This window comes from Oratosquilla oratoria, chromosome 43 (assembly GCF_046742065.1).
Source record: "Oratosquilla oratoria isolate Oo_2021 chromosome 43, ASM4674206v1, whole genome shotgun sequence".
In the NCBI taxonomy this organism is placed as follows: Eukaryota; Metazoa; Arthropoda; class Malacostraca; order Stomatopoda; family Squillidae; genus Oratosquilla; species Oratosquilla oratoria.
In genome coordinates, this window is record NC_134819.1 from 15,178,046 (window position 1) to 15,193,645 (window position 15,600).

Below are 15,600 nucleotides of genomic sequence, written 5' to 3' on the forward strand. Positions count from 1 at the left end.
AAAGAGAAGGCGCCCACTACTGGAAAATAAACCTCTCTCCAATGATTTAGATACCCTGAAGACCCCCAGCAGAGAGGTTTCATATGAAGAAACCGCCAAAGGTGCAAAAAAGCAAATTATATGATGTTGTCGTCTGTGCGTCGTCACTACTGTGACATACTTATACTTTAGTTTTTCAGTATTTAAAGTACTTATAATTAAAATATGTTGATAATGTTTACTGTACTTATTATATAATAAGAATTAAGCCATGAAAAAATCAGTCAAATTGGTGAAACTATAAGCAAGTTACAGATATATTCATATTTCAAGTTGCCATATCTCCGTTCGATATTTTTCTACTTTTTTTTAATCATAAAAAATCTAATATACATTAGATTTAGATGAAACTTACAGGGAATATTACTTTTAGTAACTGCTAGGGCCGATCGTTCGAATATTTTGAATAGGATGAAAGAGTTCGGAGTAATAATGGAAACAAGAGCAAAAAAATTGTATTTTTCACGATTTTTGCCAGCCATTAAAATTGAAATGCCTGTATACAAAAGTATAAAGGAAATTGTTCAATTACTCAATGACCGGCCCTAGGTGTGCCTACTGACTAATCATAGCCAAAATATAAAACAAATTGGTCCTGGTATTATGGTGCTGTGCACTTTTAAATGTCGCTACTGGTATACGTACATGTGTACATGTGTACATACATCATTCTGCTTCACCTAAAATGTAGGCAATATGGATACCTATTTACCTGAGAAGTTTCAGCTCTTTACTCTAAATATTTTAGAAAATGACCTCCAGGTGTCGCGTACCCCCTTAAGAAAGTGTTCAAGTTCATGTTTTTTCGTGTTAATACCGTCAATGTTGTGTTGTAATATGTTGATGTTGTGTGTTTTGTATGTGTTGTATGTTGCCGTTTGGGGTTGAGGTTGGGGTGGTAGTGGGGAAGGTGTAGGATCTGGGTCGGGGGGGAAAGGAGAGATCGGGGACAAAGGAAGGGGAGTACTAATCGGGGGTAAGGGCAGAGGGAAATTGGGAGTGGGTGAGGGTGCTGGTTGTGGTTGGGGTTGGGGAGGTGGTAGTGGGGTTACTGGAGGGCAGGTAGAACATGTCCAAGTGTTTGTGTATTGGTTTGTCAGCAAGTGTTGTACAAGTGAGGTGGGCCCAGATTTTGCACATATTGCACTGAACTGAGCCCTTTGTCTGCCTTTGGGCATGTGTATTTTGTGGTGGGCCCAGGATTGCTCTCTACATCTCCAGCTAAAAGTGGAAGAAGAGGGGTGATCGCCGGAAAATCACCCCTTGGTGCAGAAAAAATGTAATATTGCATGTTGGGAAAAAGGATTGTGGTACTCCCCAAGGTAGGCGTAGCTCCTCTTGGGGATCGGTGCCACCTGCGTAGAGCCGGTGGCCAGGGTTAGTTGCTGCCGTTTGGCCCCCAACTCTTGGGGTTGGGGGGTGGACCCACGACGTAGACGCTGCAGCTCTAGGACCCTTAAATTTACCTTGATATCGGTGCATTATTTCTCACACCAACTTACTAAAACAGAGAAAAGACTAAAGTATTTTTACTTTCAAAGGAGTTTTGTTTAATCATGTTATCTATAATCATGATAATCTGAATGAACAGCCTTTTTTCAGCAGCTCATGTCTATTATGAAACCAAGAAGAAAATCAAATCTTGTCTCTAGACCTCTACTAGCCTAGACTCATGGTCATGGACATGGTCAGCGACTTGGAATACTGACCATATTAATAGCTATTTTGGACAATTTATAGTTTCACCCAACCAACGATTTTGTGATGTGGCTTGTGTGTTTCTGGTGAGATATGTTGTGTATTGAATGATGGTGTACATCATTTCTGTCGCAAATGCGTACTTTTCAAGTAATTAATTATTGAAATTATGCATTTATGCCTACATCTCCCCAACAATCTGGGGGGACCTATGGGAAATCAGGGTTTTTGGGTGGGGAGCACTAATAAATTGAGTAATATGCATTGCAAAACAAGTATAAAGTTAACACACAAAAAAAGATAAAAAAAAAAAAAAAAAAAACATAGATTGCACCTTTGAGGGCTGGAGTGTGGTTGGCTAATGCAAGAAGTAGCCATGTTTGTTTACCAATGATTCGAAATATTTCTTGCTATGTCCGCTACATTTAGCAAAGGCCACTCCAACTGAGCAGGAGTTGCTAACTGTAAACTTGTGTAACCTAACCTACCCATTTGGTTAGGTTAGGTTCAGTTAGGTTAGGTTTGGTTTGGTTACATTAGGTTAGGTTATGTTAGGTTTGCTTAGGTTAGGTTACGTTAAGTTATATTTGGTTAGGTTATGTTACATTCGGTTACATTAGGTAAGGTTTGGATAGGTTAGGTTTGGTTTGGTTAGGTTAGGTCACATTAGGTTAGGATAGGTTAGGTTTGCTTAGGTTAAGTTAGGTTACATTAAGTTAGGTTAGGTTAGCTTAGGTTTGGTTTGGTTAGGTTACGTTAGATTAGGATAGGTTAGGTATGTTAGGTTTGGTTAGGTTAGGTTACGTTATGTTAGGTTAGGTTACGTTCAGTTAGGTTTGGTTAGGTTAGGTTATGTTAGGTTAGGATTGGTTAGGTTTGCTTTGGTTACATTGTTATATTACGTTAGGTTTGGTTAGGTTAGGTTAGCTTAGGTTTGGTTAAGTTACGTTATGTTAGGTTATGTTAGATTTGATTAGGATAGGTTAGGTTTGGTTAGGTTTATGTTAGGATAGGTTAGGTTACGTTAGTTTACAGTTAGCAACTCCGGCGCGGATGGAGTGGCCTTCGCTAAATGTAGCGGATATGGCGAGAAATATTTTGAATCGTTGGTAAACAAACATGGCTACCGCTTGCGTTAGCTGACCACACTCCGGACCTGAAAGGTGAAATATATGTTGTTTTTTTTATATATTTTTAATGTGTTCTTGTTCATTTTGTATCTGTTTTGCAACACGCATTACTCAATTTATTAGTGCTCCCCACCCAAAAACCCCGATTTCCCACAGGTCCCCCCAGATCGTTGGTGAGATGTAGGCATAAGTGCATAACTTCAATAATCAATTACTTGAAAAGTATGCATTTGCAATGGAAATGATGTACACCATCATTCAATACACAACATATCTCACCAGAAATACATAAGCCACATCACAAAATCGTTGGTTGGGTGAAACTATAAATTGATCGTTATTTCATATATTCTATCATAGCCATAGCCGGCTATGTAATAGGCATAGCATACCCTGTCCAACATCTTAAAATTCGTACCAGAACAATGTATTAGTTGTCAACAACACCCTCTACAACTACTACAAACAAGAGTATCGTGGAATCTCGATATGTCGAATAGGCATCTAAGTTATCGTAATTGCACAGCTGTGCTATTACCAACGATTTCAAAGTTGCTCATATCTGGGAGAATAGAGGCTAATAAACATTATTAATACTTTAAATATTATATTTTATAGTTTCTTGTCTTTAGATTTTTACTTGGAAAACTAATTTGCCAAGGCTAATATCAAAGTTTGCATTTAAATTGATAAAAAATTAGCAAAGTTTTAAAAAACTGGGCATACACTTGCTGAACAACAAGATAATTTGAATACCCTGTGCATGCACTGAACGCTACAAGCATTAAAACTGATGCATATGTATTCCAACCAGCCACCAAAGATGGCTGTGTAAACAATATGTCAGTGATTGTGGCACTGCACTCGGATTTGAGTGTATCTACAATGTGGTATCTCAAACCTATCATCACAGCTCCGTTCAGTATTGTATTTGCTTTTATCAATTATTTTTATTGATTTCCATCAAAAGACGTGTATATTACATCTATGTACTGTAATTTACAAAGTGAATATTCAATTTTCTATGACTATATCGCAGTGTGCACTTCTAAAAAAAATACCCTAACCTTGTACTAATTACAAATATTCATATAGTATATTACATATTATTAATATATTTATACTGGTAACACTGATGGATACCCGTGTGTTTGCTTCACCCATGAGCACCTGCGCCTGCTTGTCCATGGTTAACAAATCTCGATTGAATTTTAAAGCAAAGTTTCCAGTATTGAGGGAGTCATCTCGCAGTAGAACTCGTTCCATCTCAACAGCCTCCTCTAACGCCTTTGTCCCAGGGCATTTCATGAATTTCTCCAGGCACTTTACCAATGATTCAAAGTCAAAGCCTGAAATAACTGAAATTAAAGAAAATCTGTTGTTGAAATGCCACTGAATAGCTATATGATAAGCTTGCACTGGCCCTTATGGGAAATGGCGTCAGTTTTGCACCGAGTCTTTGAATTTTTTTTTTTCATGCTGACAAACATTTTCCTATGCAGGGAAATGAGAAATAAGTAAATTTTATGGGGCCTTACAGGCTGGTTGCTGCTAAAGCCGCTCAATGCCCCGAGAATTTTGTCCCCATACCCATGATCCAGAACCAGTGGCACCTCTGAAGTTCATACTCAAGCATACCTTTCACAATACGCAGTTATTGTGCCGTTATTGTGGGTTCCTAATTTTTCTAGGATGATTTTTCCTACTGTACCAATGTCCAAAAAATGGTCAATTTATAGTTTCACCCAACCAACGATTTTGATATGCGGCTTATGTGTTTCTGGTGAGAAATGTTGTGATATGAACGATGGTGTACATCATTTCTGTCGCAAATGTGTACTTTTCAAGTAATTAATTATTGAAGTTATGCACTTATGCCTACATCTCCCCAACGATCTGGGGGACCTGTGGGAAATCGGGGTTTTTGGGTGGGGAGCACTAATAAATCGAGTAATGGGCATTGCAAAACAGCTATAAAATGAACAAGAACACATATAGAAGATATAACAAAACATAAATTTCCCCTTTGAGGTCCGGAGTGTGGTCGGCTATAGCGAACGGCAGCCATGTTTGTTTACGAAGTTTCCAACGATTCGAAATATTTGTCGCTACATCTAGCAAAGGCCACTTCACCTGCGCAGGAGTTGCTAACCGTAAACTAACATAACCTAACCAACCCTAACATAACATAACCAAACCTAACGTAACCTAACCTAACGTAACCTAACCTAACGTAACCTAACCTAACGTAACCTAACCTAACCTAACGTAACCAAACCTAGTGTAACCTAACCTAGCGTAACCTAACCTAGCGTAACCTAACCTAACATAGCGTAACCTAACCTAACATAATGTAACCTAACCTAACATAATGTAACCTAACCTAGCGTAACCTAACCTAGCGTAACCTAACCTAGTGTAACCTAACTAGCATAACCTAACCTTACATAACCTAACCTAACTTAACCTAGCATAACGTAACCTACCGTAGCATAACCTAATGTAACCTAACCTAACCTAGCATAACCTAACCTTATGTAATGTAACCTAGCATAACGTAATCTAGCGAAACCTAATGTAACGTAACCTAACCTAGCGTAACATAACCTAACCTAGCGTAATGTAACCTAACCAAGCATAACGTAACCTAACCTTGTATACGTCACCATATGCATGGCGAACAATATCACACCACTCACTTACCGGACTCCTTGGCGCTAGACCACGTCCGCCCAAGATTGCTGAGTCCTAAAATTTAGCAGCTGAATACACCATCTCTGAACGCCCACGACTGACACACACACAGACATACGAACACACATAAGAGATGCCATCAGACATAACACATGGAAACATTACATATTAACAGCCACCCCCTGGATATATAATTAACATTATTGTACCAAAGATCAATAGGTAATTAGTGCAGTTGCCCCACCCATGTGGGACAACGGACTAACAAGCCATTATTGTAAACACCATGATGAAAGGCAACTCGAGATTTTGTCTACTCAACACTTCCGGGGAACAAAAAACCCCGTGGTTCTCTCAAGGAGCGGTTGTCGGTGATAGACGGTGTTGGTGTTACTAGTGTATAAGGATACTATAAAAACCACTGTTCAAAGAATATATAAAGAGTTGTGTTAAGTAATAAAGACAGAAAACCAGAGTGCGGTTTATAACCCTTGGGGGATATACGAGTGACTAACTTAGTGATTGGAGGCTACCAGGAGCAGGATATTCAGGCCTCTGAATGAAATCGTCGTGCTCAAGCAATCAATTGAGCAGATAAAACCTAGCATAACGTAACCTAGCGTAGCAAGAAATATTTTGAATCATTGGTAAATTCATAAACAAAGATGGCTTCCGCTCGCTATAGCCGACCACACTCCGGACCTCAAAGGTGAAATTTATGTTTTTTATATATTTTTTCTTTGTTCTTGTTCATTTTATACCTGTATTGCAATGCGCATTACTCAATTTATTAGTGCTCCCCACCCAAAAACCCCAATTTCCCACAGGTGCCTCCCAGATCATTGAGGAGATGTAGGCATAAGTGCATAGATCAAATAATTAATTACTTGAAAAGTACGCATTTGTGACGGAAATGATGTACACCATTGTTCATATCACAACATTTCTCACCAGAAACACATAAGCCACATATCAAAATCGTTGATGGGGTGACACTATAAATTGTCCAAAAAAAGTCATCCACCTCCTTTTCCAATTTTGAACATAAGGTAGGTACGCGCGAATCCACGCGCGGCGCCACTGTCGACCATGTACTGTTTACATCGCCATTTTTTTGCGGCCCACTAGCTTTTGTTTAGCTTGGTTTGAATGCTTGCTGCGTTCAGCACATGCGCAAGATATTCAAATTACCTTGTTGTTTTGCAAATGTATGCCAATTCTTAAAATAGAAACAATTTTTCAGCGATTTAAACGGGAATTTGGTTATCAAACTTGGCAACATAGTTTTCCGAGTAAAAATATTAAGGTAAGGCATCACTAAATATTATTTTAATTTATATAAACATGTTTATCAACTTATTTTCTCCCGGAAATGAGAAGCTTAAGATCGTTGATCACTTGATGTTTGAGCTTAGGGTCATCACATGTAGGCATATGGTCACGCGCGAAACCATGCGCGGCGCCGATATCGCCATCTTTTGCGCCCCGTTGGATTTTGATTTTTGTTTGGCTTAGTTTGAATGCTTGGAGCATTCAGCACATCCGCAGGGTATTAAAATTATCTTGTTGTTAAACAAGTTTATGCCCAGTTCTTCAAAACTTTACTAATTCTTGCCGGTTTCAACGCAATTTTTTATATTAGCCTTGGCAAATTAGTTTTCCGAGTAAAAGTGTAAAGGCCAGAAACTAAATCATATAATATTGAATGTAATAATGTTGTTTATTAGCCTCTATTCTACCGGATATGAGCAACTTTGAAATCGTTGGCAATAGCGCAGTTGTGCAATCTAAGTTTCTTGAAGCTTAGATGCCTATTCGACATATTGTTGCCATGGCAACGTGATAGGTGTCAGTAAGAACGGTGTAAGAGGAAAGTCCTGCATTGTTTTTGACATGCTCAGGATATTTTTGGACCCATAAAACCTGTGCATGCCAAGTTGCATGTCAGTTGGGCCAGCGGTTTGGATTTTATTGATTATTTCTAAATTGACAACAGTTGCCATGGCAACGTGATAGATATTTGTAAGAATGGTGTCAGAAGAAGGTCCTGCAATGTTATTGACATGCTCAGGTGTTTTATTGACCCATAAAACCTAGAAATGCCAAGTTGCATGTCAGTTGGGCCAGGGGTTTGGATTTTATTTATGATAATCTGAAAATTGACAACTTCATGGTTGCCATGAAAAGGCAAATATGGTATGATGGAGATGTCTTGCATTGTTTTTGACATACTCATGTGATTTGTTGATCCTTAAAACCCAAGTATTCCGAATTTTAATAAAATTGGACCAGTGGTTTAGAGTTAACGTGTATTTCTTTACCGAAATCTTTACAAATGACCACCCTTAATTCTAACATTTTGCTATGGTGAAGTCCAGCCAAAAATGCGGGCTAAAAAAATAATTTAAAAAATCGTATCTCACTTATTTTTTGAGCTATTTCAAAAATTTAAAAAGCATTTTGTTTCTAATAAAATTGCCTTTCATATGCAACAATAATTTAGGAGTTAAAAAAAAATGTAAATTTTGTGCCCGTACCTACATAAGGCCTTACCACCACAATCAATTAAGCTAAATGACTATCTTGATTAAATCTAGAGGTGGAGGATGGTAGAAGACGGTAGAGGACAGCAATTAGCGGGACCCGAAATATCTGGACTTGCCATTCTTACATGCCCAACCACAACCGTGGTAGTTCATCCCACTGGTTGTTTGCTGGTCTTTTGATTTTGGTATGGCTATCTTAAACTTTAATATTCCTCTTGCAAATCAGTTGAAACTTACAAGTATATTTAAAATTGACAAATAAATAATTTAAAGCTATATTCATACCAAAAGATTTCTTAACTGTGACTGGATGGCATTTAGTTTAGGGTCACTGGAGTTACATTATGATTTAAATCATAATCATTAGCAGATTAGGTTGAATTAAGAGCTATTGGAAAACGAGTTTCACAAGTGACAATCCGTGCTTGCGAGATTCTGGAACTACTTATTTGTCACTTTGTGATTCACAGTAGTTACGGTTCCCTAAGAACACTTCTACTTGTTCTTGATTGCATACGAACCCTTACCTTCTTCTGGTTCTTCAGATTCTTCTGCTTCGCCTTCAGTTTCTTCTGCTGCTTCGCCCTCAGTTTCTTCTGCTACTTCGCCTTCGGTTTCTTCTGCTGCTTCAGTTTCCAGCGCCCCGCGCAATCTTTGAACAAGAATCAGCATTTCTGTGTTCGTTAAATTCCCAGCTTGAAGCTGTGCTCTTAATTCTGCTACATTAATTTTTCTTGGTTCAATTTTACTCATTGTGATTGTACAAATTTCCCCTCACGAGCAGCAACAATATGTAGATATGGAGCTATAGTTTCTATATCGACAGCTCCTAGTATTTTTCTTGTTTTCTTGATATTTCATTATAGAGCTTTCCTTATATGTCCTATTTTTCCACATTTTATATTTCTTTATGATAAATTAGTTCCTTTTTCCTAGTGTGTTAACAGTTACGCTACAATTGTTGTGTTGACATTTTCCCGGGATTGTTATTGTGATGTTACTGTCGTGATGCGCAATTTTTTGTAGCATGTACATCGTAAAATGAAATTTTCTAATTTTTCTTCTTTTTCGTTATACATTTTACACATTATATTTTCATTCACGAAGCGTTTTCTGTCTTCTTATTCTAGGTTATTAGTTCTTGTTCTACATCGTATTATTGACAGGTATGTACTATCGTATTTGTTCTTCACATAATATTGTAACAAATCACATTTGTTATAACATTGAGGGGGTTAGGACCAGGTTTCAATTACGAACAATTAATCAAAGAGGAAATCAGAGATAAAACATGAACGTTCTCTTTCCACATTGTTTCACTACTCCTCGTAAACTGTGGAAATATATTCACTATTTGACTTACTATTTTACTACTAGAATATGATGACACAAACCACGTGAAATTATAGACACGATTATCATAATACACCATAATAAGACACGAAAAAGTACATAATATTTTTAACCATACTCATCTCTCGTTTATAATCTCGCACTCGCATAGGCTATTTCACGCAATCTATTTTACACATGGGTCTTTCATTGTCCACATCACACTAGCCTGAGGTAGTTATGGATTGGTACTTAATTCTCTATACAAAAAATAAACATGAATCGACAGATGAAATGACACCACCCCATGGGCAGTGTGAGAGGCCGGTAGATAGAGATAGACATTTAAGTAGAGATAGGGGAAGGTGAAAATATATGCAAATTTTATTGCTTGGATGTTTTGAAACAATGGCCGATAGGAAGTGCAGAGATGCATATTTGTCGCTTACCGCCTAAAGTTGGTAAATACAAGCTAGGATATCGATGACAGTGATGATGTTGCGAAATATAAACATACAAGCCACGCTCAGCTTGCGACAGATTGCTTGCGTAAACAGTGTTGTTTGAGACAGTATAACAGTCTTTCTGATTGGAGAAAAGGGTGGAGGAGGAGAAAAATGATTGGTGCATGGAGGTAAAGTCACGCCCTTAAAGGGTGGCACTTATTTGTAACGTTCAAAGTTATTGGGTGAATTAAATTGTGACGTCGGAGCAGACTTGGCTTGGTGGGATGTACAGGGGTCCCAAGCGGGAGTCCCTTTTGTGTAGATAAAAACAAAATGTATTTACTTAGAAGAAAGAAGACAAGAAAATCAATCTCATTTAATTCACCCCCTCAAGCTTTGAGTGAATGACAAAGCATGGGGCTTGCAGAAGAATAAAAATTATTAAGTGTTAGAGCCAACGGACCTAACAGGCAGACTTTGCTTGGGAACCTGTTTACCCTCAGTCAGACTCAGACAGGGCATTCCGTGTTGCCAAACGCACGATTCATACCCCCGTCACACAGAATGCATATATGCAAATATATGAATAGCAAATACAGTGTTTAGGAACAAAATCAAGTATAAGTACATATGTGAGAGGGTGGTGGATGGAAGGGTGGTAGATAGAGCGTTAATGGACTATGTAGTGGTAGATAGGAGTATAATAGGAAGAGTTAAGGATGTACATATTCTAAGGGAAGAGAGTGGTGAAAAGTACATAAGTACATAAGTACACATGTGAGAGGAGGGTGGATGGAAGGGTGGTAGATAGAGCGTTAATGGACAATGTAGTGGTAGATAGGAGTATAATAGGAAGAGTTAAGGATGTACATGTTCTAAGTGAAGAGAGTGGTGAAAAGTACATAAGTACATAAGTACACATGTGAGCGGAGGGTGGATGGAAGAGTGGTAGATAACGCGTTAATGGACTATGTAGTGGTAGATAGGAGTATAATAGGAAGAGTTAATGATGTACATGTTCTAAGGGGAGAGAGTGGTGAAAAGTAAATTGAAAGTGAAGGACAGATGGAGAAAAAGGAAAAGGACAAAAGGTAGGGAGGTGCTAAGAGTGAACTACTTAAATGAGAAAGAAAAGGAGAAGGAGTACAAGAAGATGCTGAGAGAGGAGATACAGAAAAAAGTTGTGGCCAACTTCACATCACCAGTCAAAACCACCCCGCATGATGGTACACTGCCACATTCATAGGGCAATAATAGGATACGTGAAATGTTATACCAACACTATGAAGCAAATGTCAGAAAAGAGAATTGGAGTAGGACTAGGAGTGGAGGAGGAATGGGGATAATTTAAGGAGGGAGTCACAAAGTGTGCAAAGATGGTGTGTGGAACAAGGAGGACAGGAAGAAATAGAAAGAAGGTAGTTAGTAGTGGGATGAGGAAGCAAAGAAAGTTGTAGAAGAGAAGCGAGCTTTCACAGACTGGTTACAAAATAGGAAGAGGGAATCATATGAGAGTTACAAAGAAAAGAAAAGAGAAGTAAAACAAAAGGTAAAGGAGGCAAAGAGGAGAGCAGATGTGAAATGGGGTAAGAGTATGACAGAAAATTTTGAAAGTAATAAAAAGATGTTTTGGAAAGAAATTAAGAGAGGAAGAGGAGGCGAATCAAGTAGAGAAGAAAAGGTAAAAGGTGCAGATGGAGCAATGATAATGGAAGAGAAGGCAGTGAGGAAGGTGGGCAGAGTATTTTAGGGAGTTGCTAAATGTGAAGGTGGATAGGGAGGGAAAGGTAGTTGCAGGGGGAAGTGCTAAGAAAATGGCCGTGATGAGTGAGGAAAATGGAGGAGAAATAAGGAGGGATTAAGTGGAGGCAGTTGTTAAGATGATGAGAGAAGGTTCGACACCTGGTCTGCATGGATGTCATGCAGAATGTCTAAAAAAAGGAGGTACAGTGATGGTGGACTGGCTGGTGGGGTTATTTAATGATTGTTTAAGAGAGGGTAGAGTGATGGAGGTCTGGAGGAGTGCGTGTATAGTTCCACTTTACAAGGGAAAGGGGGACAAGTGTGAGTGTAGTAGTTTCAGAGGGATCAGCTTGTTAAGCGTAGTTGGGAAGGCTTATGGGAGGGTCTTGATTGAGAGGATTAGGAGAGGAACAGAGGGAGTAATTGGTGAGGAACAGTGTGCGTTTAGGACGGGTAGAGGTTGTGTAGATCATATTTTTGTTGTAAGACAGATATGTAAGAAAGCTATAGGAAAGGGGAAGGATGTATTTTGGGCTTTTATGGATTTGGAAAAGACTTATGATAGGGTAGACAGGAAGGTACTGTGGGAGGTATTGCAGATATACTAGATAGGAGGAAAGCTTTTAGGAGCTGTCAAGAGTTTTTACGCGAGTAGGACAGCGTGTGTCAGGATTAGAAATGGAGAGAGTGAGTGGTTTGAGGTAAAGATGGGACTTCGTCAGGGATGAGTTATGTCACCCTGGCTGTTCAATTTATACATGGACGGGGGTAGTGCGAGAGGTAAATGCAAGGGTAATGGGTCAGTGATTGGAGATGGCTAAAAAAAATGGAGGAAAGTGGGAGATAAGCCAGTTGTTGTTTTCGGACGATACTGCGCTTGAGGCAGGATCAGAGGAAGGATTGAGGAAGTTAGTGACAGAGTTTGGGAAGGTGTGTGAAAGAAGGAAGTTGAGGATAATTGTGGGTAAAAATAAGGTGATGAGATGTACAGGGGGTGAAAGTGGCATCAGACTGGAAGTGAGTATTAAACGAGAGAGACTGTAGGAAGTAGATAGTTTTAGATACTTGGGTGCGAATATGGCAGGAAAGGGAGATGAGGTGGAGGTAGAATATAGATTGAGAGAAGTAAGTAAATGCCTTGGGGATTAAAAAGTGTAATTAGAAATAGAAATTTGGGAATGGATGCTAAGAGGAGATTGTATGAAGGAGTGATTGTGCCGACAGTACTGTATGGGGCAGAAACATGGAACATAAGAGAGGAAGAGAGAAGGAGTTTGAATGTGTTTGAGATGAGGTGTCTGAGAAGTATGATGGGGGTTACTAGGCTGGATAGAGTGAGAAATGAGGAGGTGAGGAGGAGAACGGAGATGGAAGGGGAATTGGGAGATAGGGTTGATGAAAGAGTATTGGGATGATTCGGACATATGGAAAGAATGAATGAAGAAAGATTAGTAAAAGAGGTGTGGAAGGCAGATGTGGAAGGAGTGAACATGAGGGGTCAACTTAGAATGAGATAGATGAATGGGTAAAAGGGGCTTTGGGAAAGAGAGGGATGTCTGTTGAGGAAGGACAGGAGAGGACAGAAGATAGGGGTGAATGGAGAATGGTTGTATATGGATGATGTTGTGATACATGAGGTGTAATGGCAGGGGGATGGGGGGTGAGGGAGTATGTGTGAAAAAAAAAATTGATGCGGCCCGAAGGGATTTCTCCCCGTCTTCTCATTTTTTGCATGAGGGGACAGAGAGAGGGGGGGTCGTCGATTTAATGAAGCGACCTTGCTGTGGATGTGCTATGTCTTGCGATATTGCTTCTAACCTAGGGCAGTGGACAAGATGCAGAGATGACCCGTCATCCAGGAGGTGCTAAGATAAGAGGGTGGAGGGAAGTGGAGTGTGATAGGGATGGAATGGGTGGGAGTGGTTTTTATGCCTTTGTTTTTTGGCTACCTCCCTTATATGGGAGACTACCCGCGATAGGTGTAAAACCGCCATATAGATTTAAGTGTATAAAAACGTAGCCTATATTAATGGTTTAATTCATGATGAACATTCCCCACTGTCTTTAAACGTTTTTAAATATATCTAAATGTGCTGGCTCAATCATAATGCTAATAGCATTACCGCAGATGTAATATTTGCCCGATCTTTGTGGGCATTGAACCCACGGGCTTTGGCTTCGTCTTTCATTATAAAAATACAGGAAGGCTCTCTTTTCCAGTACAAGCCAGTTTCGTACATATTCAAGATTTGTTCTGTCTTGTATTGGCCCTTCTCAACAATAAATTTGAATTACTTCCTGTACTCCTTGAAGGCTGTATTGGCAGATACCGCCTCGCCATGCAGAAATACGCTCTATCAAACCACCCCTTACTGGCAGTGAAGTCGGGTGCCTTCTTTGGTAATTCATTTGATGGTCCATCTTGAGGGTCTTCAGTGGCGTTGCCGTGGTATTCAGTTTTTTTTCTAAAGAGGTGTCATTTAAGCTATATCTGCTTGGAATATTTGGCAAAGTATGGCAAAGGTTACAGGTATAATAAACTTGCACAGGTACAGTTCGAATACTGTACTTAGTTTACTTTAGTGTTCGAAAGTATGTAGAACCTTGCCTTATAACTTATAAGGCTACAAAATAAAAGCTAAGTAATATGAACATGTCAGTAACTTTTGCACTATATCTATTACCGATGAAATTTGACACCCAATGTTGCAATGCAAATACTTTAGTTACCCGTTTAACGTTTTCTTTTATTGAATTGTTCATTCCATAGATCACCTTCCGAGGCTTCGTAGGGGCACATCCTCCCCTGCCGACGACTGCGGTTGAGGGGTACTTCCCACCAACCTAAGTTCAGGACACCGCCGCTAATAATAGCGGCATCTCGTGGACAATAAACCGTTTATGTAAACTGTTTCAGACCATCTGCAAGGTAAAGGGCCGAGCGGGTACTACCCACCCATCCAAATAAATGAATAAGTAAAGTAAAGTAAAATAGAATAAAATAAAATAGAATAGAATAAAATAAGATAAAACAAAATAAAATGAAATAGAATAAAATAAAATAATAAGATAAATAGATAAATGAATGAATAAATAATCACTCTATTTCAACTATCATGATTAGTACTTTTGTCTTTTGTGAACACCCGAATCCGACTTATATCAGAATAATGCAAACATACTGTTCACTTTTGTTACATTAATGATATTTTGTTTAGAAAACATATTCTTTATTAAAAGGGAACGATTGTATATATAAATATATCAAATAATCAACAAGAAATGGGTATTTACAGATATTCGATGCGTCATCGATCAAGTGCATGTTACCGGGTCAAAATAATTGATAAACTTATGGTATCTATTAGTATCTATTCATCGTTGTTGCCAGTCGAGAGGAGACTGAGAAGATTACAGCTTTGTAACCCGTACACAGACTTCTTCTATCTCTAAAATAGGAGACTGCAAACTTGTTTAGATTCTGTTCTAGTGTAAACGAGGCTGTTTTATTCAACCAAGCCACGAATCACTGTTGTCTGTCGTTGGGCGCTATTGAGTTACCAAAACCCAAAATAAATTAAGACGACAATATCACCGTCATTTCCTGACTTTATTTGGCATTGAATCAACAAAATCTATTTTATTTTCTCATCAGTACATCATATTAGATCGAGCTAATTGATTTTCTTTAATAACAATTATAACTGACCGAAAAATATGTAACCATCGAAACTTCTTTTAAATTAAGGTTTGTCCTCTTCAGCTTACCAGTTTCAAATCACTTGATTTTTGTCCCGATCTAATAACTACGTCACTGAGAGGACTACGAGTGCATTTGACCGTTCACCGAAAAAAAAGATAACAACCATGATAATAGCTAATCTTTCACAATAGTGGTAAAGATATACTCTCACGACCAGTGTTACTTGAGTTTTTCCCTTGTAAACTTCGGTACGACTGTGCTGTTACATA

The 15,600-nt window shown here is 38.8% G+C and overlaps 1 protein-coding gene across 1 annotated transcript in view; it reads left to right on the forward strand.

Annotated features, from left to right (window-relative positions):
- The first annotated feature begins 15,556 nt into the window (after positions 1 to 15,556).
- Positions 15,557 to 15,600, forward strand: part of LOC143021942 (lysM and putative peptidoglycan-binding domain-containing protein 1-like) — a 109,578-nt gene continuing 109,534 nt past the window's right edge. Inside the window, exon 1 of the mRNA XM_076179846.1 lies at positions 15,557 to 15,600. This exon is cut by the window's right edge and continues 124 nt beyond it. The gene's annotated coding sequence lies outside the window, so the exon portion shown is untranslated.